The 25953-nt window shown below is 36.4% G+C and overlaps 1 pseudogene; it reads right to left on the bottom strand.

The window, feature by feature from the left end:
- Positions 1–11353: 11353 nt before the first annotated feature.
- Positions 11354–12674, bottom strand: LOC150035692 (uncharacterized; annotated as a pseudogene).
- Between the last annotated feature and the right edge of the window lie 13279 nt (positions 12675–25953).

The raw sequence follows: 25953 nt of genomic DNA, 5'->3' as shown, positions 1-25953 counted from the left end.
CTCCCCCTTTCCTTTTCTTATGGTTGCTTTGCTCAAACATAATTGAGTCATTTCCAACTACATGTGACCATTTAGGTACATCTCTTAAATCATCGTCATGAATGAACATTCCAAGTACACAACAATATATACCTTGACTTTATAAGTTGAACAACACTATTAGTAACTCAAAATTGCAAATTAGTTTTTGAGTTGGTCTAGTCAATTCCTAGTTACTAGGAAATAGTTGAAGTTCTTTTTAATTGTAGTCAAGTCTAAGTTCCTATTCTTGTGGAATTAGTAGGATTAGTTGCTAACATTGTGGAATCTATTTTTAGACTTAAGATATGTATTTATATGCAGTTTTCTAGAATGAAATTAACACACTTTCCATTTTTCTCATTTCCCTCTCATTAGTTAGATCAACAGTGGTATCAGAGCCCTTAATTCTTAAGAGATTTGTGATTGAGAATCAGTGAAATATCTCTAAGAGAAATTGAGTGATATACCTGTGAGAGTTGTTAGAGATGGAATTAGGATCAAACAGTCTTTCTTCATTGGCTCCACCTGCATTTGATGGTGAAAACTACCAAGCATGGGCTATCAGAATACAAGCCTACATGAAGGGTTGTGATTATTGGGAAGTAATTGAGCAAAGACTATGAGATTGCTCCATTTCCTGATAACCCAACAATACATTAGATCAAGGCTCACAAGGAGAGGGTCACCAGGAAGGAAAAAGTTCGAGCTTGCCTATATGCAGCTGTGTCTCTCACCATATTCAACAGAATTATGGCCTTGAAGTTGGCAAAGGAGATCTGAGAGTTCCTCAAAAGTGAGTATGAAGGTGATGAAAGGATTAAAGGCATAAAAGTGTTGAACTTGGTGCAAGAATTCGAGAGAATACAAATGAAGGATTCTGAGTCCATTAAAGAGTACTCAGATAAGTTGATTGGGATTGCCAACAAGGCAAGAGCATTAGGAACCAATTTATTTGACCATAGATTGGTTCAAAAGATTCTAGTTTCAGTACCTAATAGATATGAAGCAACCATTGCTTGCTTAGAAAATACTAAAGACCTCTCAAAACTCAAGGTGATAAAAGTGGTTAGTGCTTTACAAGCACAAGAGCAGAGAAGGTTGATGAGATAGGAAGGAAGCATTGAGGGGGCATTGAAAGCAAGAGTCCAGCAGGGAGAAGGTGGAAGAGAGAAGAATGGGAAAGGGAAGAAGGGAAGTGGCAGCAGTAGCTTAGAGTCTGCTGCAAAGGATACTGGTAGTACATGCAAGCATTGTGGGAAGCAGAATCATCCACATTTCAGATGCTGGAGAAGGTTAGATGTGAAGTGTAGAAGATGTCATTTATTAAGGCACATTGAATGATTCTATAAGGATGCACAAACTCAACAACAAAGAGGAAGATATATTGTAATACAACAAGAAGAAGATCAACTCTTTGTGGCTACTTGTTTCTTATCAGTCACTCAATGTGATGGTTGGTTGGTTGATAGTGGGTGTACCGATCACATGATAAGTGAGAAAGATATGAAACCCGAATTTCCATTTTTCCTACTTAAGTAGGTGATAAAAGGAATTAACTAAGTGAAACTTAAATCTTATGTTGAAGATAAGGAAATTTCTAAGTGTTGAATAGATTTTCCTTGAGTAGTTTTGAGTTAAGCCTTAATTGGTGAAATTTGGCTAAGTGTAAAGTCAAAAAGAAACCATGCGTTGAGTGTTAAGAGACATTAACACATAATATGAGAAGAAAGACAACCATGCGTTTGTAAGGTTGGACGCATGTTAGCCGAAGCGTTGGCAAGAGGCATTGCCAAGAGTTACTCATGCGTTGAATGCGTGAGCAAGAGTAAATAAAGCAAGGGGTTAAATGCAAGGGTGAGGTAGAAGATCGTGTAGTAAATGAACATTACTACGTGATGAGGTAGATGATCGTCTAGTAAGTGAGCGACACTACACGATGAGGTAGGCGATCGTGTAGGCAGGCGCTGGATGATCGTGTAGCAATGCAAGGAGCTACACGATGAAGTAGACGGCCGTATATTGGGGCACTGGACGATCGTGTAGCAATACGGGGAGTTAAACGATGAGGTAGGCGATCGTATAGTAGATGCGTAGAGCCAAGCGATGTGGTAGACGATCGTGTAGATGTGCGCGACGTTAAAATGATGAGAAATGACGTGCTAGATGATCGGGCTATACGATAGGCAAAGTACTGCACGATCAGTGTAAGCGCTAGACGATAAACGTAGAAGCTAGACGATAAGTGTAGAAGCTAGATGATAGCACTAGACGATAGTGTTAAGCGTTAAACGATGCGCGGGTGCTAAGCGATGGACTATACAATGGCACTACGCAATGGACATGGGTGCTAGACAATAGCCGTGCTGCATTAGACGATGAGTAGACGCGCTACACGATAGGTGGAATACTAAGCGATGGGCGTTACGTGATAGACGCAGACGCAGGGCGATAACACTAAGCGATGAGCGGATGCGTTGGGCGATAAGGCGTCAGTGCTAAACGATGGAGAAAAACGATGGGCGCGGTAGCTAAGCGATAGGCTATGCACGTGATCATTGAGAGTGAGATTGTTGAGAGCGAGATCGTTTACTAAATGACTAAGCTACACGATGAGCCATGGAGCTAAGCGATAAATGAAGGAACTAAATGATGGAGCAGCACTGAGCCTTGCGTTACGCAAGACTGATGAGCCCATCGGGACAAATGGCTATACTGACAGAAAACTGAAACAGAGATAGTAGAAGCTGGACAAATAAATATTCATGTAAAGTGAGTTTTATGCATGAAGAAGACACATGAAATAGGAGGTGGATGAAGTTGGGCGTTGGCAAAGTGAGAGGAAAATGCCTGGATGTGATCAAAGGAGGAGGTGTCGAGTAAAGAAGAAGGGTGAGATGCCTATAAAAGAAGCAGAACGCTTCACTTTAACCCACAAACCATTTAAGTTCATAAGGTCACTAATAAAGGAGGAAGTAAGAGACATTCGTGCGTCGAATAGAGGAAAAGATGTGTTGATCGGACGAAAGCCAGAACAGAGGCGCTGAAGGAAAGCAGAGTGTACGGACAGACGCCTAAGCTAAATTCAAACGAGAAGTTACTCCGGACTACTCGTGCGAATCAAGTGATTTTTAGACCAAAAGTTTTTAAATTGAATGTAGATTTGATATGAGGGCTGCCATATGGAATTCTAACTCTAAGGCTGTCAAATCCAAGGAAAACCGAGAGGTGCTCACAAGTGGAGTAACAATTGAGCCAGGTGGAGTGAACTCGAGACTCCGAACTATCGCCAAGGAATTTCAAGGAAAAACTTTAAGGTAAACTAGTTGAGACATTTTCACACATTTTTGTAGAAGGAAATGTCTTGAAATAAGGCTCGGAAGAGTGGGTAATCTAAGCCTAAAATTAAAACTAAAATTGGGTCCAACAAAAGAGTAAGGGAAACCGAATGAACTTAGAGGAAAAGGAAATCTCAGTAGGTCACTGTGAGTGGTTTCTCCTTTTACTCTTTTAAGCATATTCTGAATTAATATGCTATGGTTATGAATAAATGCTTATGTTATGAGATGTAAATGAGGTTGGGATGGTCAGGGGGTCTATTGATCTAGCACCTAAGAAGTCTAGTTCCTGAGCCTATGGGACGGAAAAACCTTGAATGAGATGGTCAGAAGGCTGACAAGCCTAGCTTCTAAGCCCATGAAAGGGAGAACTATGTGCACATAGGTTAATTAATATTTTTAGATGTGAAATGTTAACTATATACCGTGTGTGTAGGTAGGTTTGTGAAAGGCTTCATGGAATGGTGGAGGTTTTCATTGGAACCTCGTGATATAATGTTTATAAGCAGAAAAAGACTTGTATATATGATTCCACTCACCGAGCTTTGTAAAGCTCATGGGTTTTTTTCCCTTTTTTTCTTACAGGTAGCAGAAGAGTCTAAGTTGCGAATTTGGTCAAGGTCTGCCACAAATTTCATCTATCGTTTAGTTTCAATCAAGAAAGGATGAAGGTGTTTGAGATGACTGATCTAGGTCTGATGCATTACTTTCTAGGTATGAGATTCAGCAAAGGCAGAATGAAATGCTCCTCTGCCAAAAGAAGTATGTAAGAGAGATATTGAAGAGGTTCAATATGGAAGAGTGTAAGAGTGTGAACACTCGTTGTAAAAGGATGATGGAGAAGAACTTGCCGATGAGAATGTGTACAGAAGTCTAGTTGAATCCCTCATGTATCTCATATCCACTAGGCTTGACATTATGTACATTGTAAGTGTCTTATCTAGATTTCTTCATTGTCCAAGCAAGAATCATATGGTTGCTAGAAAAAGGGTTATAAGATATCTGAAAGGCACACTGTCTTTTAGGATCAAATTTAGTAAAGTTGAAAATTTTGAGTTGCAAGGCTACTCAGATAGTGATTGGGCTGGGTCATTAGATGATATGAAGAGCACCTCTGGTTATTGTTTCCTTTTTGGCTTAGGGTGTTTCTCATGGTGTTCAAAAAAGCAAGATACAGTGGCTCAGTCAACTACATAAGCTGAGTTCATTGCAGCGACGGTAGCAGTCAACCAAACTGTTTGGTTGAAGAAATTGATGCATGACTTGCATCTGAAGCAGGAAAAGTGTGTGAACGTGTTTGTGGATAATCAAGCCACTCTAGCCATTTCATTGAATCCAGTCTTTCATGGAAGGACCAAACATTTTAAGATCAAGTATTATATTCTAAGAGAGTTGTAGAAGGAAGGAGAAGTTCAACTGGTACAATGCAGCTCAAAAGAGCAAATAACTGATATCTTCACTAAGTCTTTTTGTGTGAGTCGTTTTCAAGCTCTTAGGAGCAAGTTAGGTGTTTGCAGTATTTGAATTAGGAGGAGAATGTTAGTAACTCAAATTTGCAAATTAGTTTTTGAGTTGGTTTAGTCAATTCCTAGTTTCTAAAAAATAGTTGAAGTTATTTTTAGTTATAGTCAAGTCTAAGTTCCTATTCTTGTGGAGTTAGTGAGATTAGTTGCTAACATTGTGGAATCTATTTTTAGACTTAAGATATGTATTTATATGGAGTTTTCTAGAATGAAATTAACACACTTCACATTTTTCTCATTTCCATCTCATTAGTTAGAACAAAACACACGAATTATGATGAATGGGTGTTGGGCATTAGATGGTTGACAACAATGCTTTTGATAGAGCGCACACCTTCTCTTCCATAAGGATTTCAGCTGGTTCTTAATATTCGTACTCAACGTGTAGGTACAATTCGCCTTACTGTAAGTGATTTGATATTTTTGGTTCACACACCTCATAAAATTGATCCATATACTCTTCAACACCCTCATGATAATATTTCACCACCAACGTGTAGGTACAATTCTTTTTTGTGTTTGTTGTGTTGTCTAATGATAGAGTGAAAAAGGGTTCCAAATTTAAAGAGGATCCAATGATTGGAGAGACCAACCATGATAATATTTCACCACTAAAACTTTGATTTCTTTGGAAAAACTAGCCCCAAAGAAAATTCTTAATAAGATAAAGAAAAATTGTTGCTTTCTTTAACCATAAAAAAGTTTTAAGAGCATCTTTTCTCCACAATTTTGATGCTTAAGTACAATGAACAAATAAGTTACAATTTTATTAGGTTTGTGGCATAGAAACTATGTATGTCTACCACTATCATCTTGCTTTTTTTTTTTTTTTTTTTTTTTTTTTTTTTTTTTTTCAATTTTGTAGTGAGTTTTTTTGTACTCTTGAGGATCATTCAAATTTTAGGTAATTTTGCATTAATTTAGTCCTTCATATTTCCATGAACAAACTTTCTAGCAACTTTTTTAAATCCTGGTATATACTCGGCTTGAATGAACTTGTTTCAAAGTTTCTCTCAAATCTGATATATTCTATTATATTCTTTCCAATGTAACTCGTTTCATGTTGATGTCACTATTTGTTGCAATTAAGTTCAAAGATAAATAACGTAGCAAACAATGCCTTCTCTTTGAAATTTTGTGGGAAGCCACAACTCTTGTTAAGTTGCAGAGCCTTAAGCATGAAGAGCCTTTATGAAGGTTCTTATCTAAATTTTCAATTTCATTTCAACTTGCAATTATTATATGAGGTCAATTTCAACTGGTCAACTTTACCGTAAATATTTGTTTTCATCATTGTTATCTTTTAAAAAAACTTTGACATGGAATAACCTTACCCTATGGTAACAATTGTCTCTGCTCTAGAACCCATTGGTTCACAAGTAAAAATGGATGAAATTCCAATCGTCACTCACATCATTAGACTCTTAAACTTCTATACTTTTGAGGATGGTTTTGAAAATAAGTAATTTATATTTTCCCCCTTCTATCTATTTTTGTAGAAGTTGTTATGTGATCCATAGAACCCATTGTTAAGATTTTGTAGGAAGCAAAAGTTCATTTTTAACCGAACACTATTCACAAGTTCATCTCTTATTTTTTTAAAGTTTATAAACTTAATAGTTGGGAGGTCTCAGTGACTATCATATAAGGAAACTTTTCTTAGCTAGCTTCTAATACTTTGTTAGAATACGTCTTAACAAGAACAAACTCAAGAATTCAGAATAAAATCAAGAACAATCAAATATAAAAATATATTGAAATATACTATAATCTCATAAAAGAAGTAACAAGGTAACCACTAGTCCTTCGAGAGGGCTAAACTCTCACAAAATTTTCAATTATGGAAATCCCACAAAATACTTCATACACTTACTCTCCACCCACTCTCTCTATTTATAATTAAAAGATCTAACCAACATACTAACTATTTACTAATCTCATAATTGAAATATGTGATAATCTCAAGGAAAGTAAGAAGTTATTTTATTTTTGTTTCTTTGTTTTGTTTGCTATATTGTTTTAGTTTTAATTTGTTAGTTGTTTCCCTTAAACACTCCCCATTTGGCAATTTGAAGAAGAAAAATGGTGAACTTTTATAATATCTTTCCATTTTGTCCAATGCAATTGTCCCTGTACATGAAATTGATTCAAAGTAGTTTTAAATTTTATTTGTATGCGTGATAATGAAAATTCAATAGAAACATGTAGTACCCCATTACTTTTGTATCAAAGAGCTATGATACAAAGAAATGCAAAGTCGCTCGAGGTGATCTGATATCATATGACAAATTTCCATGGATATAGAGAAGGAAACCTTTGATATCTGTCAACTATGTTCTATGCATCTTGATTAATTTGAATATTTGACTTTTACTCCCTTAAACATTTTGATTGTGATGTCACTCGAATTTATAGCTTGCTTTTATTGCTGTTTAAATGATATGCTAACATAAAAATGATACATTCATAAGGAAGAGTTCGAACGTGGACTTCTTTGATTAAGTGTTATTTGAAAACCCTAAACTTTAGATAATTAGTTTCAAGACTATTTTGAAGGCTACGGTAAAAAAAAAAAAAAAAAAAAAAAAAAAAAAAAAAAAAAAAAAAAAAAAAAAAATTAACAGGATGCTTTTGATTGCAACTATATGAGTTAAGGGACACACAATGTCTTTTCTTTTTCAAGTGTTGTATGAATATGCTCAAGAATTTTGTGGTTTTTATTGCACAAGCCATGGTGATCAAAATGATTGTATGAATTATGAAGCTTTCTAATTCCTTTTGTTTTATGGCAATCATTTTTTTATTCATTTCACAGTTAGTTTGGCCACACTTTTTGTTTATGAACCATGTTTTATAAGAAACTTGTGATACACTTTGCATTCTAGCTTATTGCGATACCCAATTCTTAATGTCGATTAACTTTAAATGCCATTGAAGGCAGTTAGAAGTGAAGGCTTCTATATATCACTTAGACACATTTTAGCAACTTTTTATGGGATTTTCATAATGAAGGATCACACTTGGTAACTTTTAAATTTTTAAGTGATTTTGAAAGCCAACAAGTGACTCTTAGACACTTTTTTGGATTTGTTTAGGTAATTTTGAGACACAAAGTGTTCCATTAAGAATCATGTGACACTTAGACACTTTTTAGGTTATAATGAGAGTCAAAGTATCCCTTACGAACTTTTTAGAAATATTATACGGAGTTTCATAATCAAAATTGATAGGACCCAAATAATATAACAACAACCCACTAGGATCTCCTCCAAAACAATAAATCAAATAATTGTTCTCCAAAACACCAAGAATAAATCACAAAATAATCACCAAGCATTCAACCAACAACGGATAGCAATAAACCATAAAATTTTGGAAGACTAAAAACAAATAGCACACACGAATTATACGTGAAATATCCCTTCGATGTGAAGAGTAAAAACCACAAGACTTGTGGGGAGTCCACCCTTGTCAACTTCTCTTATTATGATAAAATTGAGGGAAAAAGGCCAAATCAGTCATACAAAGGTTCACTACCCACCAATACTTTCATACCTAAAAGATGAACACTTGAGAGATAAAAAGAATGAAAATCACCCAATTTTATGAGTTCTGTTCGGTTGTGATTACGGGCAAACCAGAACTTCAAACAATGATCCAACAATTCAAAATGAGACCCTCTGTGTCCCGAACAGGCTGACTACATTTCAGTACAATCCAACGGTTAAAACTCCAGCAATCAACACTTTGTGAAAGTTGTCGCTAAAAAATCGAACTGTTGTCTTTCTCTCCGATTTTCTACCACTTTTTCTCTCTTTTTTCCCTAAGGTCGTCCTCAAATCACATAAAAAAAAACCTAGGGCTTTCAAGATGGTTCAACCCAAAAAGTTAGCCCCAATTAGGCTCACAAAATACAAGTTTAAAATAAAGTCTTGCTTGGACAACAAGTGGGCTAGACACCCCCAACAATCTCCCCCTCCAACCCAACATAGGGAAGACTCAATTACACCCATGATTACTTGAACCTCATCCAGGTAAACTTACTACAAAGTTCAATCTTACTTCCGGGAACTACCTTAGTTACCATATCTGTACTATTCTTGTCAGTGTGGACTTTCTTCAGATTCAATATCATCTCTCGTAGCTAATGATATCTAATTTCAATGTGTTTAGTACGGGCATGATACATTAGATTCTTGCTCAATCGATTGCACTCTGACTATCACAAAATAAACGTACTCACCTTGCTTCAAACCCAACTCTTGAAGGAACCTTTTAAGTCATAACATCTCCTTGCTTGCTTCCATTGCTGCAAGACTCTGCCTTAATTGTTGATAATGCTACGCATTTTTATAGCTTGGATTGCCAGACTCTTGCTGAAAATGTAAACACATAACCTGAGGTAGACTTTCTGTTATCAAGATCACCTACCATATCTGCATCAGTATAGCCTTCAAGCGTAGGTTTTCCACCTCCATAACATAAATTCAATTTAGAGGTGTCTCACAAGTATATGAAGACCCACTTCAATGCTTCCCAATGAGTCTTACCTAGGTTGGATAGAAAATGACTAACTAGACTGACTGCATGTGCAATATCAAGTCTAGTACACACCATAGCATACATCAAAGAACCAATAGTAGAAAAGTAAGGAATGGATGACATAACTTCTTTCTCTTTCTCTATTGTAGGGCAAGCTCTCTTACTTAGCTTAAAATGAGTCGTTAGTGGTGTACTAACAGGCTTAACGTACTTCATATTGAATCTTTCTAGCACCTTTTCAATATATTTTTCCTGGGATAACCACAATTTTCTAGCTTTCCTATCCGAGCAATCTCTGATTTACTTTGTAAGACCCAAATCTTTCATGTCAAATGACTTGGACAAGTCTTTCTTAAAATTTTGAATCAATCTATATCTTGTCTAACTATCAACATATTATAAAGAAGAATGACGAAGTTTCCTACAGGAAACTTTCTAAAATACACATAAGAATAAGTTATAGTTTCTTTATAATCATTGCTTATCATAAAAGAATCAAATTTCTTATACCACTACCTTGGTGCCTGTCTAATCCCATAAAGACTCTTCTTCAACTTGTAAACAAGTTTATCTTTCCATTTTTCTTCAAATCCTTCAGGTTGCTCTATGTAAATCTCTTAATGCAAGTCACCATGTGAAAAGGCAGTTTTTGTATCAAGTTGCTCTATCTCACGATCAAGACTTATTGCTAATCCCAACACTGCGATAGATGTCATTTCGACTACTGGAGAGAAGATCTCATCAAAGTCAATGCTCTTTTTCTGGTTGCATCCCTTAACCACTAATCTGGCTTTATACCTCACTATCTTCTCACCATCATTCTTGTACTTACAAACCCATCCGTTTTTCAATATTTTCTTGCCCTTTGGAAGCTTCACTAGCTCATAGGTTCTATTCTTTTCCAAGAAATTTATCTCCTCCTTCATTGCATTGAGCCACTAGTCTTTTTCATCATGAGACAAAACCTATTGATAGTTCTCTGGCTCTCCATCTTCACTAACTAGAATGAACTCTAAGCTTGAATACCTTGTTGAAGGTTTACGCATTCTGGTGGACTTTCAAGCCTAGGTATTCTCCACTGAGGTAATAGATTGCTCCCCCTCCTAATGAACTTCTCCATGAATCACTTCCTCATATGCATCTTCCTCATGAATTTCTTTACCAGATGAAGACTTATCAAGATCATCATCATCAACATGATCTGGTATATTACCATCAGGTTGTATCTCACCAACATAACATGTATATCATCAACATTCTCATTTTTCGACTGAAGAACAGAAGGAGTAGAAGTAGAATCATTAGTAGTATCAAAACAAAACTCTAAAGTAGAAGTGTACCTTATACTAAGAAGATTTGCACCTTTCTCATGCTCAAAGAATACTACATCTCTGCTTCTCACTAATTTTTTCTTTTCTAGATCGTAGAGCATATAACCATACTATTTATTCAGATACCAAACAAAAAAAAACAAATGGATTGGTCTTCAAATCAAGCTTTGATCTCTATTCCTTAGGCACATGCATGTATGCCTTGCTGGCAAAGACTCTAAGATGCAAATAAGTGGAATCATGTTACTTCCATGCTCTTTCTAGAATGTCTAAGCCAAGAGGAATTGATGGAGATTGATTAATCAAATACACGGCACATTGCACTACTTCACCTCAAAATTCTTAGGAAGATCAGACATTTTATGCATACACCTCACCTTCTCCACAATGGTTCTGTTGCGGTGTTCCAAGCTCTATCTTCTCATGTCTAATACCATGTTGTGAACAATAATACTTGAACTCATTCGAAAATATACTCACCACTATTTTCAGATCAAAGACGTTTCAATTTTCATTCGGTCTCCCTTTCTATCATGACATGAAACTTCCTAAAAATCTCGAACAATTGGCTTTTTTTATTCAACATATACACCCAAGTTCATTAAGTAGCATCATCAATAAAAGTGACAAAATATTTATTTCCACCAAGTGACTCCACCTGAATAGACCCATAAATATCATAATGTATTAACTCCAATTTTCCTTGCCTTCTGGTGGACTTCCAAAAAAAGGAAATTCTATATTGCTTACCTGCCAAATAATGATTACAAGGGTCAAGAGAAAATGTTTATCAACAGAGAGAAGAGATTTACCTACCAACAATTTAATCCATAAATTGAACAATTACAAAAGATATTTACATCTATATGGATATGAAGTAAATCCATAAATTGATCAGCCGGAACAAACACATCCAAAATGACCAACCACGATCACCTGTAGCAACTTAAAAATTCAGCCAACTCTATCCACACCTCATCTAAATCGATTTGTGAGTATGTTTCCTTGTATCAATCTATAAACATAAAAGTCAAATATTATAATGGATTCTATTTTTCCCTATGCTATTTGAAATTTTAAAATAATGATAACATACCATATCTAAGATGACAATACTTCTTTTGGTCACAATATCCCTCATATACCTCATGACTTAGTATCCACATTCAGTGCTTCCAACTTGTAAAGGACATCACGAAGAATAAACCAGTAAATAAAAATGAAGTAATTCTTACGCAATAAATGTCTACTTACTATGACAAATAAGTAGTCATTGTTAATTTATACTTGCCTTTACTGTTCCCTATAAGGTTTGCTTCTGGCTTTTTTTAATATTCTTTTGAAATTGAAACATCGCAATTTCCATATTTGTCAAGAAATCACAAATGCTAAAATAAAGTATACTTTAAAACAAACATTACAAATGAAAAAGGTTAACTTACGTGTCAGTTATATATCTTATATCCACCCGTGATGTTGTCTTTATTGAGTCTAGATAGTACACAGTATCATCATATGCATTTATAGCAAGTAGTGCCCAATGACCACTAGTTAATAAAATATAATTAATATTTTTATTGCTAATGGAAATTGATAAAAACAAAACATGTTTTTAACTCATCCAAGATTAAAAGGAGCAAAAACTATTTGGTTTGCTTCTAAGACCATCAGTCTACGACACAGGTTTTGAGTTTTAACTTCATGAGAGTTATGTCCAGAGGAAATGAGAGATGAATCTACAAATGTGTATTGTGAACTTTCCTTTGAATCAATAAAGGATGAGTGTAAGTACCTACAAAAGATTCATAACATAAATATAGACGACCAAAATTGGAAAGAAACGTCAGAACTAAAGTCTACAAAAGTAATAACATTACTCATGTCATGTAAGCCATCAAAGTCATTGTCTTGACTTCATCCATATTACAAAAGTTAATTATGTCCTCGTAGGACACAACTCTTTCGACTGATGCCAAAAAGTCCAACTGGAAGTTGTAAAGAAATATTAGACTCTTTGGCCATCACCATCTCAGCATATCCAAGAATGATCTCTAATATCCTTGCTAATATGCTTTTCACAATTCCCACATTTCAAACAAGGATAACGAATATAGGAGCTATTTGTATTAGAAAATCCAAGTTTTATGATGTTTTCCACACCCAATTCATAATCTTTGGATAATCTACTCTTGTGTATCCATGATTTATCCATGATTATAAATCTAGTAAGAAAAGATGATAAACAATGATCAACTTTAAAAAAACAAGTTGTGAAAAACAAACAAGTTCGCAATGCACAGAATTAGTCATTTCTAGATCTACAACATTCCAACTCAAGAAAGTAAGAAAAATCAAAAAACCTAAAGGAAAATCAGAGAACAAAGACAAGCACATCTAAAAAAATTGAACCCAAGGTGTGCACGGGCTCTAATGTGCTAAACATATATTAATTTCAATAACTAAAAATTGAACCCAAGTTTGGCAAAGCATTACTTAGTCCATAAAGCCCTAACAAATTAGATACATTGACATATCTAACTTTGGCAAGCATTTAATTAAAGAAAAGTGGCAAGTTTTTGCAAGTTCTCTAAAATTAAAGCTCTAACTTTGGCAAAGTAATGAATTAAAGTGGCAATCCCAACTTTGGCAAGTTCTTTAAATTTCAATCTCATTCAAGAACAATATGAAACAAGAGTATATTATGAGATTTAATAACAAAGTGACAATCCCAACTTTGGCAAGTTCTCTAAAATTTAATCCCTAACTTTGAAAGCTCAAGCCTTAAACCAAAAGAATCAAGCCCTAACTTTGAAAGTTTATACCTTAAATCAAGAAAATCAAGCCCTAATTTGAAAGTTCATGCCTCAAACCAAGAAAATAAAGAATTAAACCTAATCTAAACAAGATTAAGGCTAATCTAAACTAGAAAATCAAGATTAAGCCTAATTAAACCAAGAAAATCAAGAATTAAACCCAATATAAATAAGAAAATCAAGATTAAGCCCTAACTTTGAAAGTTCATGCCTCAAATCTACTTACCTCAATGAAGAATCTCTTCAAGATTGATGGAATAACAAAGATACATCAAAGAAAAGTGAAAAAACAAGAAGATTTCGAGTGTATTGCGAATAAAATCGACTAAATCTGTTGAAATTTCCTTTAAATCTATCTGATAGTGTTGCAACGCTACTAAAAGAGCGTTGCAACGCTGTTGAAGAGTGTGGCATTGCAATGATCTGCATGCGTGAGGCGCACACATTTTTTATTTTTCCGTCAGAATACGTAGTGTTGCAATGCTACCCAGTATATTCTACAATTGTTGATGTTTTTAAAACGTCAAGAATCCATTAATTGAACTTGACATTTTTAAAACGTCAAGTACTGTATTTTCTAGGAAAAATGCATGACCCCCAGTTTTTAAAATAAATTCTCGACGTTTAATATTATGTGAGAGATGTTGTTAGAGATAGAGTTCAAAACTAAGGGTTACTCTAGTATATTCTGAATCATCTACACTATGTAAAGGTTTAAGTCGTAAGATACCTTTGCTTACACACAGTGTTGTATAGACTAAACTGCTCAATGGAAAATGTTTTTCTTATGTTTTTAAATTTTAAAGTGGGAGGTTGTTAGTGAAAATTGATTTTTAAAAGAAAGTTGACTTTTGCATGGGTTAAGTTGGGGAATGCATTATCCTTTTTATACTCCCATGTTGGACCTTGGATTTGGGCTCGAAGAGGTACCCATGTGTCTAGAGGGAGTGAGGAGATAGACCAATGTGGGTACAGTGAAAATCTCACATGCACGCCATCGTCGTTCGTCTGAACAGACATCGCGAGGCGAGGCGTGTCGTTGGTCTTTTGCCCGTATGCACGTTCTGTGGCTGGATGCCTCCTTCCCCTTCTTTTTGATGTGGCAATATTATTAAACTGATCCGCGACTCAGTCTGTAACAAATTTCTTTTTTGCAGATTCCGTTCTTTGGCTGATCGCCATTTTCCAAGTGTTCGTTGTTGTCCTGTTTCACCATCAGAGGGTTGCCATTTCAAACAATTATTATTCCTAGAAATAAAACTGGGCTAACAAGTATAAATAAAAAATTTTAAATCCATATGTGAAAACGACAAAAAAGTTTCTAAACTCAAAGAATAAAACAACAATTTTAGTATTATTAATTAATAACTATTGAATGAGGAAAACACCCCGTATATAAAAATTTAACTAAAAAAAACTTAACATTCAAAACATTAAAAAAAATGAAAAACTTTGCATGGGATCCAAAAAAATCTAGATTCTCAGTTTTCTTTTTCTTAAAAATGTAAAATCAACTACAGATGACCTTTTTAAAGTGGCTCGATCATCTTAAAATATAAATCTACAAATGAAAATATACTATAATTAAAACTTCTAAAGGTTGAAACTAGGCCTCCAATTATGTGGTAATATCAAGAAAGAAAGAATAGAGGTGAGGCGGTTGAATTGGTTAAGAATGACTTCCAATTCAGTTGGGAGAAGTGGAGGTTTAAAAGAAGAAAGAAACCGAAAGAGAGGGCAGTGAAGTCTGAATATCAAGAGTGAGAAAGGAGAGCTCTCGAGAGTGAGAGTTCAGAAGTCTTTGTCGCGAAGAAGTCATCGCAGTGTACCGTTCATCGTCTACTTCTACTAAGTGATCGTGTAGCAGAGCTGAGCGATCGTGTAGCATTTAGTAGGCGATCGTAAAGAATCTGGTAAGCGATCATGTAGTAGTTGGTAAGCGATCGTGTAGTAGTTGGTAAGCAAAATACAGAAATTGCCAACTATAGAGGAGAAGTTGGCGTCGTTAACAAAGAGCATTAAGAGTTTGGAATTGCAGGCAGAGAAACATCAACAAATGTTCATTTCCTAAATTACGGAAATGGCCAAAGAAAAAGCAAAGGAGACGGAAGAGACAAAATAATCAAATGCCAATAAGATGTGCGAAACAAATAGTTCGGTGAAAGCATCAGGTGAAGAAGTGAATGGTGATCGGAGTGAATTCAAGAAAGTAGAAATGTTGATGTTTAGCAGAAGTGATCCAGATGCGTGGCTATATAAAGCAGATCGCTATTTTCAAGTTCGTAAGTTGATTGAATCTGAGAAGATGACGGTGGCGGTTGTGAATTTCGACGGCACCGCATTAGACTGGTACCGGTCGAAGGTAGACAGAGAGTGGTTCGAAGATTGGGAAGACTTGAAGAAAAAGATGTTAGCCCGATTCCGATCTTTAAGAGAGGGATCGATCGGTGAAAGATTCTTGTCTATTAAACTAGAAACGACTGTGGAGGCATATCGATCTATGGAGTATGCTTATTTCTTACCATTGAAACACCCTTTAAAAGCTGGTATTGAAGTAGATACATTTTGTAGAGAAATGATTAAACTGCACAAGGTGCCGAAGTCCATTGTAACGGATCAAGACAAGGAGTTTGTGAATCACTTTTGACAAAAGTTGTTTCGACTGTCAGGTACCAAACTCCATCACAGCTCAGTCTCTCATCCTCAGTCGAATGGTCAGACAGAGGTGGTGAATCGCAGTGTGGAAATGAATTAGAGGTGCTGCTGTGGTGAGCTACCGAAAGAAAGGATTAATTGGTGGCCTTTGGCAGAATATCGGAATAACACTACGCATAATGCTCCTACTGGCTTGGCCCCTTTTCAGATTATGTATGAACGGCAACCTCCAGTGTTGATTTATTATGGGAATGATTGTACAACCAATGTGAATTTGGGCCAACAAATGCGAGACAGAGATGTTGCATTGCGTGTGCTTAGGGAGCACTTGAGGGTGGCTCCAGATAAACTAAGGAAGTTTGCTGATAGGAAGCGACGTGATGTTGGATTTTAAGTTGATGATTGGGTATGGCTGAAATTGCGGCCCTATTGGCAAATTTCAGTTTGTTAAAAGAGGAATGTGAAATTATCTTCCAAGTATTATGGAACACATCAGGTGGTGGACAGAGTGGGATCAGTAGCTTACAAGTTGAACTTTCAGACAACAGTGTCGATCCGTTCAATGTTTCATGTGACGCAACTAAGGAAATGGGTTGGACAACCAGAACTTTACATTGAGAACGAGGTAAAGGTGGAGGGGGGAGGTAATGATAGGCCTCCAATTATGTGGCAATATCAAGAAAGAAAGAATAGAGAGAGGCAGTTGAATCGGTTAAGAACAACTTCCAATTCTATTAGAAGAAGTGGAGGTTTAAAAGAAGAAAAAAATAGAAAGAGAGGGCAGTGAAGTATGAATATCAGAAGTGAGGAAGGATAGCTCTCGAGAGTGGGAGTTCGAAATTCTCTGTTGCGGAGAATTCATCACAGTGTGTCGTTCATCGTCTACTTCTACCAAGCGATCGTGTAGCAGCGCTGAGCGATCATGTAGCATTTGGTAGGCAATCGTATAGAATCTGGTAAGCGATCATGTAGTAGTTGGTAATTGATCGTGTAGTTCCTTGTAAGCGATCGCGGGGTGTTTGTGGGTGATCGTCTAGTGTTACTCAGCGATCGTGTAAAGATTATAAGTGATTGTATAGAGTTTTGTAAACGATCATTGGGAGTTTGATAAGCGATTGTCTAGTATCTATTTGACTCATATCATTTAATAAAGAATTTGTTCATCATTTAGTTGGTATTCCGTAAGATTGTACCAACTCTTACGTTAATAAAGACTTTCAAGAATCAGTTTCCTAACAAATTGGTATCAGAGTAATCACCTGGGCAAGGATGGTTCAGAAATGTTTTGAGGAGAAACTGGAACAAGAGACATTGGGATTCAAAGTCGAAATACAGAAATTGCCAACTATAGAGGAGAAGTTGGCATCGTTAACAAAGAGCATTAAGAGTTTGGAATTACAGGCAGAGAAACATCAATAAATGTTCATTTCCTAAGTTACGGAAATGGTCAAAGAAAAAGCAAAGGTGACGGAAGAGGCAGAAGGATCGAATGCCAATAAGGTGTGCGGATCAAATAGTTCGATGAAAGCATCAGGTGAAGAAGTGAATGGCGACCGGAGTGAATTCAAGAAAGTAAAAATGCCAATGTTTAGCAGAAGCGATCCAGACGCGTGGCTATATAGAGCAGACCGTTATTTTTAAGTTCGTAAGTTGACTGAATCTGAGAAGATGACGGTGGCGATTGTGAATTTCGATAGCACCGCATTAGACTGGTACCGGTCGGAGGTAGACAAAGAGTCGTTCGAAGATTGGGAAGACTTGAAGAAAAGGATGTTAGCCCGATTCTGATCTTTAAGAGAGGGATCGATTGGTGGAAGATTCTTGGCTATTAAACAAGAAACGACTATGGAGGCATATCATTTTTGGAGTATGCTCATTTCTTACCGTTGAAACACCCTTTAAATGCCTGTATTGAAGTAGATACATTTTGTAAAGAAATGATTAAACTGCACAAGGTGCTGAAGTCCATTTTCACGGACCAAGACAAAGAGTTTGTGAATCACTTTTGGTAAGAGTTGTTCCAACAGTTGGGTACCAATCTCGATCACAACTCAGTTTCTTATCCTCAATCGGATGGTTAGACAAAGGTGGTGAATCGCAACATGGAAATGAATTGGAGGTGCTGCTGTGGTGAGCTACTGAAAGAATGGATTAATTGGTGGCCTTGAGCAGAATATTGGAATAACACTACGCATAATGCTCCTACTGGCTTGGCCCCTTTTCAGATTGTGTATGAACGACAACCTCCAGTGTTGATTTACTATGGGAATAATTGTACGACCAAGGCAACTTTGGGCCAACAAATGCGAGACAGAGATGTTGCATTGTGCGTGCTTAGGGAGCACTTGAGGGTGGCTCTAGATAAAGTAAGGAAGTTTGCTGACAAGAAACGACGTGATGTTGGATTTCAAGTTGATGATTGGGTATGGCTGAAGTTGCGGCCTTATTGCCAAATTTCAGTTCGACAAAAGAGGAATGTGAAATTATCTCCTAAGTATTATGGAACACATCAGGTGGTTGACAGAGTTGGATTAGTAGCTTACAAGTTGAACCTTCAAACAATAGTGTCAATCCGTTCAGTGTTTCATGTGACGCAACTAAGGAAATGAGTTGGACAACCAGAACTTTACCTTGAGGACAAGGTAAAAGTAGAGGGGGGAGGTAATGATAGGCCTCCAATTATGTGGCAATATCAAGAAAGAAAGAATAGAGGAAAGGGGGTTGAATTGGTTAAGAACGACTTTCAATTCTGTTGGGAGAAGTGGAGGTTCAAAAGAAGAAAGAAACCGAAAGAGAGGGCAGTGAAGTCTGAATATCAGGAGTGAAGAAGGAGAGCTCTCAAGAGTGGGCGTTCGGAAGTCTCTGTCGCAAAGAAGTCATCGCAGTGTACTGCTCATCGTCTACTTCTACTAAGCGATCGTGTAGCAGAGCTGAGCGATCGTGTAGCATTTGGTAGGCGATCATATAGAATCTGGTAAGCGATCATGTAGTAGTTGGTAAGCGATCGTGTAGTTCTTTGTAAGTGAGGGCGATTTTCTAGTGTTACTCAGCAATCATGTAGAGATTGTAAGTGATCCTATAGAGTTTTGTAAACGATCGTTGGAGTTTGATAAGTGATGTTCTAGTATATGTTTGACTCATATTATTTAATAAAGAATTCGTTTATCATTTAGTTGCTATTCCGAAAGAGTGTACCAACTCGTTATGTTAATAAAGACTTTCAAGAATCAGTTTCCTAACAAAATCTTATTCCGGTTACACCAATTTTCATTATGGTTTGGCAAACGTGGCCTAAATTGCAAATAAAAAACATTATGACAAATTGATAGCACAAAAACCAATAAACATGGTTAGATTATATGTGAAATGATTAACACACTCCTCTATAAGTGCATTAACCAACAAAGAAAAAAAAACTAACCTACCATTCATTAGAAATCTTTTATTTTTTATGTGAATACAAAACAGGAAAAATTAGGGATTTTGGGATCTCTCTCTGATCCTTCAACCCTACAAAATTATCCATTCTCCTATCTTTCACTTAATTAATGAGGGATGTATACCAAAATGCTCTTAGCAAGATTACAGATATAGTTACATTGTAATTAAACCTTTTAGAAGGTTAACACTAAGCTACAAATGAAAAACCAAAGGACTAATTAGCAACATAAGACTAATGAATTGTAGGTAAACTGATTTTAGAGCACAAGACTAATCAATGCTCAAACTCACTGAAACGTTGCTACTAATGCATTGAAGTTGGGCAAAAAGAAGAGAAACACCATTGCAAAGCTAAACGAAGTAGCTGCTTGCATCGCCAGTCAAATAAGTGGGGTTCATCATCACAATGCTTTGAAAGTGAGGTAAAGAGATGGTGAGTTCATGGGTAACACCATCTACAGATGTGTGAGGTCGTACAAAGATGGGTCATCAAAGTTGGGTTCCCTTTGTTGAAAATTTGTCATTATTAAACTTTATTTGTGGCATTTAGTGTGACTTTTGGGTTTCGTGACTTTTAGTTTTTTTGTAACCAATAGTGATTTTTGAGTTATAGGAGTTATGTGAGTTATGAACATTTGATGACATTTATAGTTTTAAACCATTGGCATTCCTATGGTTATATATGTTTGTAAGCTTATTAAAGGCATGTTTAGTTGAATGGAAAATATATCTCTCATTTTTCATATTTATCCTCCACGTTTTTTCTAACATAGTGGTATCAGAGCTAGTAGAAAATATTGAGAGAAAAATGGCCAACGGTGGGATAGGTTCACTTCAACTACCAATACTTACCAAGCTCAAATATGACAATTGGAGCATCAAGATAAAAGTGTTACTAGGAGCACAAGACGTGTAGGAGATCGTGGAGAACGGTTTCCAAGAGGCAGAAGCTAGAGCTGATCAAGCACAAAGAGATGCGTTAAAGAAGACAAGAAAGAAGGACAAGAAGGCCCTTTATATCTTGTATCAATCAGTGGACGAAGATATGTTTGAGACCATCGCCAATGCGGAGACGTCAAAGGCGGCATGGGACAAGCTCCAATCGACTCATAGAAGAGCCGATCATGTGAAAAAGGTACGGTTGAAAACCTTACGTGGTGAGTTTGAATCTTTACAAATGAAGGAAATGGAGGTGATAGCGGAATATCACACAAAAGTAATGGCTGTCATCAACCAATTGTGATGGAAAGGTGAAGAAATCAACGATGTTCGTGTCATGGAGAAAGTTCTACGAAGCCTAAATACAAAGTTCGAGATTATTGCCACGACGATCGAGGAGACACAGGATCTTGAGAACATGACAATTGAAAAATTTATAGGCTCGTTACAAGCCTATAAGGAGAAAAAGAAAAGGAGAATGGAGCAAACAGAGACCGTTGAACAACTTCTCCAACTCAAATTCAAGGAGGAGAATAGTCGTGGACGTGGAAGAAGTCGTGGTGGTCGAGGCCATGGTGGAAGAGGTGAAGCCAACACCAATGTTTCTCAAAACTCGTCTGAATCCTCAAGAGAAAGAGGAAGTCGAGGTCATGGAAGACGTGGTGGAAGGTCCGAGAGAGATAAATCTCAGGTAAAATGTTATAATTGTAACAGATATGGATATTATGCGAATGAGTGTTACTCATCTCAAACAGAGTCGATTGATCGAAAGCATCAGGACCGATCAACCACTAGCACATCAAAAGCCCATCAAGGGCAATCCAATTATGCAAAAGAGAATGGAACCTTATTTATGGTTTCAAAGGGAGAAGAAGAGAGTCAAGATAGTATGTGGTATCTTGACATAGGAGCCTCGAATCACATGTGTGGAAAACGCGAAATGTTTGTGGAGTTGAACGAGATGGAGAAAGATAATATTGCCTTTGGAGACAATTCTTTGTCCGCCATCAAAGGAATAGGTAAAATTCCCATTCGGTTAAAAAATGGAGAAAATCAATATATCACAAATGTTTATTACATTCCCAATGTAAAAAATAATATATTGAGTATAGGACAATTGTTAGAGAAAGGTTTTGAAGTTCAAATGAAAAACAGTTGTTTGTATTTGAGGGATAATCATGAGAGACTTATTGCTAAAGTCTCCATGACCAGAAACCGAATGTTTCCTTTGAATATATGTAATGATTTTCCAAAATGCTTGAAGATGTGTTATGAAGATCTCTCTTGGCTATGGCATCTACGGTTCAGGCACCTCAATTTTGGAAGTCTAGAAGATTTTTCGAAGAAGAAGATGGTGCGAGGTTTACCACACATTCACAAGCCAAACCAAGTGTGTGAAGGGTGTTTGCTTGGCAAACATCATCGAAGTAATTTTCCGAAGGAGTCTATGACAAGAACAAAGAAGCCTTTAGAACTTATCCATGCCGATGTGTGTGGAATGATCAAACCAGAATCTCATGGTAGAAGTAAATATTTCCTTCTCTTTATTGATGATTTTTCTAGAAAAACATGGGTGTACTTTTTGAAGGAGAAATCAGAAGTATTTGAAATCTTCAAGAGATTTAAGGTACATGTGGAGAATGAAAGCAACCTTACAATCAAGGCCATGAGAACCGATCGAGGTGGTGAATTCACATCAAATGAGTTCAAACAATTTTATGATGAAAAAGGCATCTGACGTCCGTTAACAGTCCCAAGGACACCGCAACAAAATGGCGTGGTAGAGAGGAAGAATTGGACAATCTTGAACATGGAAAGAAGCATGCTAAAGACAAAGAAGATGCTGAGGGAATTTTGGGCGGAGGCCACAGCTTGTGCGGTTTATTTGACAAATCGAGCACTAACTAAAAGTGTGCTTGACAAGACACCTCAAGAAGCATGGAATGGAAGAAAGCCCGAGATTGATCACTTCAATGTGTTTGGGAGTATTTCATATACTCATGTGTCGGAAGAAAAAAGGTCTAAGCTCGATGATCGAAGCGAGAAACTCATCTTCATCGGCTATGATGTAAGTTCAAAGGGTTATCGTCTTTACAATCCATTGAATGGAAATGTAATGATTAGTCGTGATGTTGTTTTTGTTGAGGAAGCCTCTTGGGATTGGAATATACAAGAGAAGGAGTATGATTTCCTTCCATATTTTGAAAAAGACGATGAAAATGAGCCAACCAGGGATGAAATGGGTGAAGGTTTGCCCATTTCAGTGCCACCTCATTCGACCCATCAATCACCATCTGAAGGTTCATGCAGCGATTCGGAAAACGAAATTGGCCCAAGAGGAACTCGAAGTCTACGGGAACTTAATGAGATAAATGAAAATCAAAATGACACAATTCTCTATTGTCTTTTTGGTGATTGTGAGCCTATTAGTTTCCAAGAAGCCATTGCAAGCAAGAAATGGAAGGATACAATGGATGAAGAAATTCGAGCGATAGAGAAAAATGACACATGGGAGTTGACCAAGCTTCTAAAAGGGCACAAACCGATCGGAGTGAAGTGGGTATACAAGACAAAGAGAAAAGTCAATGGCAATGTTGAGAGGCACAAGGCGAGACTAGTGGTGAAAGGGTATAGCCAACGACATGGCATCGGCTATGATGAGGTATTTGCGCCTGTTGTTCGCCTTGAAACTATTCGTTTGATTATTGCTTTGGCAGTGCATAATCATTGGAAGATACATCAAATGGATGTCAAATCAACATTCTTGAACGAAATTCTTGAGGAAGAGGTCTATGTGGAACAACCATTGGGTTATGAAGTCAAGGGTGAAGAAGATAAAGTGCTTCAATTGAAGAAGGCACTTTATAAAAGCACCAAGAGCATGGAATTCGAAGATTGACAAGTACTTTCAAGAGAAGAAGTATATGAAGTGTCCTTATGACCATGCCCTCTACATTAAAATGTAAGGTGAAAGCATACTAATCATTTGTTTATATGTTGATGATTTAGTATTTACCAAAAAAATCTTAGTATGTTTGATGAGTTCAAAAGAGAGATGGCAAAGGAGTTTGAAATGACGGACATTGGTCTCATGAGTTACTATCTTGGGATCGAGGTCAAACAAGGTGAAACTAGGATTTTTATATCCCAAGAGGGCTATGCTAAAGAAGTGCTCAAGAAGTTCAATATGAATGATGTCAATCCAGTTGAAAAACCGATGGAATGTGGAGTCAAAATCACCAAGCAAGATGGAGGAGAGAAAGTAAATTCCACATATTTCAAAAGCCTAGTTGGAAGTTTGAGATACTTGACTTGTACAAGATCGGATATTCTTTATTCGATTGGAATTATTAATCGATTTATGGAGGAACCGACAGCAACACATTGCAAAATGGCAAAAATGATACTTCGCTACATCAAAGGGACGAGGTATGGTTTTTCCTATGTCTCTTCTAGAAATTTTGATATTGTTGGTTATTGTGATAGTGATTGGAGTAGTGATTTGGATGATCGAAATAGCACTACGGGGTTTGTGTTTTTTATTGGTGAAACGGTGTTCACATGGATGTCAAAAAAGCAACGCATAGTCACATTATCAACATGCGAGGCAGAGTATGTCGTAGAAACTTCATGTGTATGTCATGCAATTTGGCTAAGAAACTTAGTGAAGGAGTTGAAGTTTCAAATGGAAGTTCCAATGGAGATTTTTGTTGACAACAAATCGGCCATTGCCTTAGCCAAAAATCTGATATTTCATGGGAGAAGCAAGCACATTGATACCCGATTTCACTACATTTGGGATTGCATTACGAAGAAAGAAGTGGAACTCAAATATATCAAGTCACAAGACTAAGCGCGGATATTTTTACAAAACCCCTCAAGTTGGAGACTTTTATCAAAATGAGAAGTTTACTTGGTGTAACAAATCAAGTTTAAGGGGGGTTGTTGAAAAGTTTGTCATTATTAAACTTTATTTGTGGCATTTAGTGTGACTTTTGGGTTTTGTGACTTTTAGTTTTTTGTAACCAATAGTGATTTTTGAGTTATAGGAGTTATGTGAATTATGAGCATTTGATGACATTTATAGCTTTAAACCATTGGCATTCCTATGGTTATGTTTGTAAGCCTATATAAAGGCATGCTTAGTTGAATAGAAAATATATCTCTCATTTTTATATTTGTCCTCCACATTTTTTCTAACACCCTCTAGGATTAAATAGAAATATTTTAAATGAATTGTTATTTTTCAGAGAAGTTAGACGATTTTTTTCATGGTTGTTGTACTTAAAAATAAACTTGAACAATTCAATTCAAACATTGGTCTAAGAATTTTTTTCACAACAAAAATGTAGTGATTTGAAAATAAAAAAAAGGCTAATATTTTTAGGCATATCTTTGGTAAGACTTAAAGTCTTAAGGGGTGTTTGGCTGACCAACATGAGTTGGTAAAACATCCGAATTCAATGTTTGGCCCATAAACTTTTAATGTTGGTGGGGTTGAGTTGATTTTTTCTACCAACTCACCCCAACTCACTCAAACTCAACCTAACCCTCCCTAACTCCAATATTTTTAATGGCTTTACTCATCAGTCAGTGTCGACGGCTACCACAATCACACTCCAACAACCAACTCCAACGACCACCTTCATGTGATTAATTCCAACGATCAATTTTGGGCTTGGGCAACTACCTCTGATGACAACTCCAACAAAGACCACCTCAGATAATCAACTTTGGTGAAAACCACTTTTAACAACAAGCATTGACATTCACCTCACGCGACCAACTCCGATGAAGGTCACCTTTAATAATCAATTTTAGTGATGATCACGACTGGCGGCAAACTCCAATGGTCACCTCAAGCAATCAACTCCAACCATCAACTTCACTATTCAACTCTAACGACTAATTCCAACGATCAACTAGGATTGATCACATACAAAAAAAAAAAAAAATAGAAACAAAAAAGCTCGTCTGGTGAAAGTATTTTTAAATACAAAATTGAGATAATTAGTTTATAGTGTTAATAATTGTCTTTTATAGCAATTTGATATTGAGAGATTGTTTGAGGATGATTGTGTTATCCTTATAAACTTAATTGTCACAGACATCTAGAAGACCGATTGCTTCTTAACAATCTCACCACAATCAGGTACTATTTGCGTCTACTTGGCTTGATTTACTAGCTTGACTATCTTAATGAATAATATTTTTTTTTATGCATGAAATCAACTCATTCGAAGAGGAATTTTCTTCTCTTCTTCAATCTCCTTACTCTTAGTAGTTCTCTTTGATTGTAATTTGGGATGCTATTATGTAGTATTTGTTTTGTTGAGTGCTTCTTAAAAAAAAA

This window comes from Benincasa hispida, chromosome 6, assembly GCF_027475165.1.
Source record: "Benincasa hispida cultivar pf3 chromosome 6, pf3_genome.v1.1, whole genome shotgun sequence".
In the NCBI taxonomy this organism is placed as follows: Eukaryota; Viridiplantae; Streptophyta; class Magnoliopsida; order Cucurbitales; family Cucurbitaceae; genus Benincasa; species Benincasa hispida.
This window is presented reverse-complemented; position numbering and strand designations above follow the sequence as displayed.